Source organism: Pseudochaenichthys georgianus, chromosome 10, assembly GCF_902827115.2.
Source record: "Pseudochaenichthys georgianus chromosome 10, fPseGeo1.2, whole genome shotgun sequence".
In the NCBI taxonomy this organism is placed as follows: Eukaryota; Metazoa; Chordata; class Actinopteri; order Perciformes; family Channichthyidae; genus Pseudochaenichthys; species Pseudochaenichthys georgianus.
This window is the reverse complement of record NC_047512.1, coordinates 11982372-11988371: the sequence shown is the minus strand read 5'-3', so window position 1 is coordinate 11988371 and position 6000 is coordinate 11982372. Positions and strand designations below refer to the sequence as shown.

General features: G+C 40.4%; 1 pseudogene; it reads right to left on the bottom strand.

The window, feature by feature from the left end:
- Positions 1 to 323: 323 nt before the first annotated feature.
- Positions 324 to 4867, bottom strand: LOC117454018 (uncharacterized; annotated as a pseudogene).
- Positions 4868 to 6000: the final 1133 nt, after the last annotated feature.

The window sequence follows — 6000 nt, the reverse complement described above, 5'->3', positions numbered from 1 at the left end:
GCGGAGGAGATCAGCAAGGCGGCCAGCATGGCACTCACGCTGTGCGCAGCCGTGGCTGTCTCCCAGGCGAGGAACGCAGCATGGATGACGCAGATCCAGCGCCACCTCTGGCTGAAACAGGCGGCTGTTACAGAGCCAGCCAGGAAGGTCTTGCTGGACGTTCCGATCAGCCCGAATGGTGGAGTCCATGAAGGCGGATGATATCCGCCAGCCACGTCGGCTGGCTCCAGCCTGCGGCGAAGCCTCAGCGGCACCAGCGGCAGCAGCGGCCAACCCGGCCACAGCGACAGGAGAGACGCTCACAGCAAACCGCAGCCGAGGCGTCAGACTCGTCCGTCGGCGGTGGCAGGGGCACCGTCCCACGCCTCCGCCCCCCCCACCAGCAGAGAGGGGGGGTCAAAAGGGAGTGAGGTACTCCCGTTTGTCGTCTGCTCCACGAGAGCCGCCGAGGAAACAGAGCCGGCCTTGACGGGTTTGGGGGGGAGCGTGAGGAAAATAAAAGAAGCTTATTTCCCAACATGTTGGTCTGAGTCATCAGTTTCAAATGTGTTTCACATATCCCCCACTCTGGGTAAACCATTTGCCTATGACCTATCGGTTAATAGCCAGCAGGGTTCGTTACAAAAGCCTGCACATTTGAATCTATCGGTATAGCTGCAGAGCGCGGTAACTACGCCAGCTGCCTCCAATCCGTTGATTAGTAGGCAGGCAGGGTTCGCTGCAGAGGCCTGGTGGTTATAACTTTTCGGTTATTAAACCACAGACCTCGCGGCATTCCTCTGTCCGAGATATACCTCCTACACACGGTCATAATAACCCATGAGCGCCGTTTTCACGCCTCATGTGGACAGCACTGCACACACACATCCCCTGAGTGTGTACGCGCCTCATGATGAGAGTCGGAGTGAGACGCAGCGTGTGAAGGCCCCCGTGCAGCCCTTTCTGTCCTAGCTCACAAGAAAAAAGACTTGGGTTGCCTCACGGGCAGCGGCCGGTCTGGCGTGGCCGACTGGAGAAAAAGACGTGCTGCAGCCTGCAGGCACGAAACACGTTACCAGTAGAAATACATTGCTTTTAAAATCGTGCTGTGCAACACGAAAAAAAGGGGCAAATCGTGATGGTGAACACGAATCAATAGAATTAAAAATCGTGTTGGTGAACACGAAATTGCCGTGAGACTGGGTTGGATTGTCCCCAGGTGCTCCCAATCCTCAATCAGGGCCTCTATAAAGGACCCGAGGAAGGCTGCAGTCGCTCTCTCCTTCTCCTCTGGCTGCATGTGTGCATCATGTCTCTGTCTCTGTGTGAGGCCTGTGTTCTGTGAATTGTTTAGATGTGCTCCAGTTTACCTTTTCGTATATTGTTTATTTTAGTTTGCTTTGCAAGTAGGCTGGTGAGCCCTTTTTTCTTTTGTCCATTAAAACATCACTTTGTGGCTTCAGTACACAATTTCCTTTCCTTATTCTCTCGCCCGGTTATTCTTGTGTTTTGTTACTTCCCTTTGTACCCCTAGTTAGGAGGGAACCGTAACAACAGCACTCAACATGCCCAGACTTGGAGTGATTTTCCACCTCTTTAATACTTTTCGCCTCATTCTGAAAGAAAGAAGTGAAATGTGCCAACGTGACGGCCGTCTTGGTGTGTGGTGCGAGACGGGAGATGTAGTTCATTGAGCGGTTTCACACAAAAAAAGTGTTACTTCACAGTTTTAAGACACGTTTTTATTTTTTGACTTGCAAAATTATCTTTTAAATTGACAACATATGTGTAATTCGTGGCACAATTCAAACAGGATCGAAAGATAATCTTTCTCTCCCCATTGACTTCAATACATCCTTTTTCCGAAATAAGGTCCCATGGAGCTCCCCCCGGAAAGGGAGGGATTTGCCTCTCTTTAGAGATCTATTAGTAATATAACATTGACTACTGTATGTTGCTGCCACAGTTCATCACTTCTTAAACCTAAACATGATCATTTTGTTTTTGCAACAATGTTTTCTCCTCTCACACTCACTTTCACATTGTTTCTGTACTCAAAGCTCCAGATGAAGACAACTTTTACAACAACCCCAAAAGGACCAAGCAGATAATTATCATATCACATAATAATTATATTTTCACCCCCATTGCAATAAATACAGAATTTGAAAAAGGACTTTTCAATTATGAATGGGTCATTATGATTGATCAGATACTGGTGACCACTGCATTAATACATGATTTATAAGAATCATATTATTTATTATATTAGCGTAACATCAGCTCTTTTACTTAAGTACAGATGTGATATTCCTTTTACAAAAAAGTTGGAAAGTTATGTTTAATGGCCCTAAATAATCTTAAGAAAAACCTTTTTCTCAATTATTAATTTCAATATGGTTTAATATTTCCAATTAGGGTTAGTATTTCTAAGATAAAATGACGACAGATTCAAACCAGGATGAGCAGATCAAATAATGGTCAAGGAATCCAAAGCAATCCGTATGATTTCAGATTTTAGCATGGAAAAACCTCCCTCTAAACAAAAGGGAAGCTAACATATTTACATTATAAGTAATTGTCAGAGGTCAGGTAGTGTGATCAACCAACCTACGGGTTCTTTTAGACACACATTCACAATTAGCATTTAACATGAGAGTACACACTTTCTTCAGTCGTCAAATCACTCTTATTCCTTCCTCTTGTAGCCTTCCTTCCAGAGAAATGAAGGGGCAGCATAGTTTCAGATCATTTCCCCTTCAATCTGGCGGCAAATAAAAAGCTCATTATACATTTACTTTTACACAGTTTTGTTTGAATTTATAAACAGATTGGTTGATTTGGTAAGTAGTCATGTACATTAGAAGGACCTCGTACAGCTAGTCGGTCACTCTGGACAAAATGAATCCACCAGAGGATTAAGATTGCTGCTCACCCTGTCAGGGCTCCACATCGCACTAATGACCAGCCTGATGTACTTCCTCCCTTACATGTTTACTGTTAGTGGTGCTGTTTGATTTCATCTTATTAAAAAAGATGACAACAAATATTGTGTCATTACTTACCATATCATGCACTGGTTGGCTTGAGTTGTCATATATTGCTTGCCCAGTGGGGTTTTTCTATCCTACAAATGAAATACACGAATGTTATTGGTTTTAGCTTAATTTTATATAAGGATTTGTAACCCCAATGTATTACATTTTTTTCTTAGTAGCTTAATAAGACAGACATTTGACACATCATGCTGCCAATGATTGCTGATAGATTTATTTTATATAATATTTTTAAATAAAATATTTCTCTTAAGACCCAACTTCTGCTGTTTTTTTATTATTATTTTATCTTAAGCATGAGGTTGAGGTTCATCCTGTCCTTTATGATGTTACACCTCTTGCACAATATGTAATCAAATCAGTGTATACCATTTTCTAAATAATTCAACAACCTTACCTTTACATTTTGAAGTTCGGCAACAGAAGAAAACAATGTTTCCAATCACAGAAATGAGCAAGCAGACAATCGCTATTACCAGCGCAAAAACTTCAGGACTTGCAGTTTTCTCTGGACAGCAAAGAAAACACACAAAGCAATCATAATGTTACGAACATTTTTCGAATATCACCTCTAATATTCAACTTTAGAAAACCATACCTAATTGCGGATGTGTAACATCTCCAATAATATCTCTCCACATGTGGCCACAGCACAGTAGTAAGTCCCGGCATCAGATGAGCTGAAGTTCTTGAGAAGCGATAAACACAACTCTTCTGAGTGTGTAACTTCTCACATTCCTTTGGTCTTCTTCCATCAGTGTACATGATGTTTGGACGAGATTTATCTGATCCAGCTCCAAACCAGAACACACGGATGTCTCCTTGACATCTTTTATTCTCCGATTTAGAGAGGACCGAACACTGAAGGGTCATCGAGTTTTCTTGAGGAGCCGGATCAGATAATGTCAGGCACTGAACAACAGAATAGTTTGAAGTCCTCTGAGTGTTTCCTAGAAAATAAAAAAGTGTTAAAAAGCACATTCGACAGCCTAAAATGTGTTTACATCCATCTTAAATGTGGTACATTTTTTATCAAAGAAAAAATACATTGTTAAACATTGATTAGTGCTTCATAAAAAAAAACAAGAAAAACCGGATAATGTAGTTAATTTGTGGTTTTAACTTAATTTTAAGATGCATTGTGAAATTAGATTTTTTTTTTAATCAAGAACCCAAATGATCACAAATATTTGGAAATCAATTCTTCAAACCATTTTGTAGATGTTAAAATCAGGGTTCGGATAATTGAAGCTATTTTGAAGCTTTTAATCAGATCTAAAACATTTGAAAATCTTGCAAAAAATTAGATCACATGTTTACCTTTTAATAACAAATATGTCCCACTCCATACACGATTCCTAAGAAAATCCTCGATTAAGCAGTGATACATTCCTTCATCTTCTGGGGCTGTCCTCCCAATGGTCAGGGTGCTTACATTGTTACCAATATGTACCTCCAATCTTGACTCAGAAAGTCCTGGTGCAAACTTAGGTTTGGAGGATTCGAGCAGTGTCACAATTAAAGTCAGAGTCTCTCCAGCACTCTGCTTGTACCAGCGGAGGTCTTTGCGCCTTATCTCAGTATTATGCAGAGCACAGGTGAAGGTCGCAGATTCACCAAGTTGAACTGTAGTCACTGGAGCCAGCGTATCTGAAATAAATGACAGAATACAAAGCGTGAAACAGTAAAAAACTATTAGTGAACAAAATTAGTATTCAACATGCAAAAACAAGGTATCGGAATCTTCATATATCCAAATGTAAATATGTAACTTAATACTTGCACCTACATCCTTGATGAAGAAGAAGCAGTGTTACCAATAGCAGTAACATCTTGACAATGTCTCTTGTTTTTTATTTTCAATGTGTACAAAAGGTCTCATGGCCGCCCATATGCGTGTCACTCTGCATCTGATTGGTTTTCACAGAATAGTGCACTTCCTGTCTCAGTGGTCCCATTCTGATCTTTTTGAAGCATTTCACTTCATTCTTCTCAAGTTATTTAAGCAAATCTTCCAATAAAGGTTTTTTTTTACCGAAAAAAAAGTGAAACTGTAAAGACAGCTTTGAACGACAAAATCAATGACAGTGAGTATGAATGAGTGATTTAAGAGGCTTAGTTACCAGTCTTAGTGACAAGGAAACTGGATAACAAAAGCCTAGAATAGCTGTCAAATTAGCTAAACTGTGCTTCCAGTGAAGACACCAGACACAAGTATCACCAGTAAAATATGTTAAGAGTCAGTAAAAAATCATCTCACAATGACGCACTCAAGTAAGAAAAGTTTACAGATAATTATATTTACTTATAATGTTGTTTAGGCAAAATACATCTAATTGCAATAATGGCTAGTAACGGTTCACAGAAGTCACGGTTCGGTTCGTACCTCGGTTTGGGGGTCACGGTTCGGTGCGGGTTCGGTACAACAACAAAAAGCAAAAAAAAGTCCCAAATGCATAATTCCAGGTTTGTTGTTATTTATTTTTGAACAGTAGTGCAAGTTTCAGTTTAAAAATAAGGAACTCTGACATTTTGAATTATTAACTGTATTAAACAGTTAAAAAAACCCACAAACAGTACCACACACACTCAGATGGCCATATTATCTATAATGGCTGATGTCAAACAAAAAGGTTTCATCAAGCTGTCAAACTGAAAAGAATGTCTTGAAAATATTACATCATCAATAATAAGAAAGTTTTTCAAGAGCGCAAAGTCATTGAAAAACATATGCCAAAAGCTTCCGTTATTTATTTTGGTCTCACTGCTTTCATGTCTATTGGTTTAAACAGCGGGGATAAGCTGTTGAACTGCTGTTGTCTTTTGCCGGGCTCCCGGTGATTAGCAAATCTGGCTGATGCCTTCTGATCAGTGGTTGCGTTAGACTTTTTCGTTGTCCGTCATTTTGACGGACAGGATCGTAAAATTTCCGTCATAATTCATTATTACCCGTCATTTTATTTTT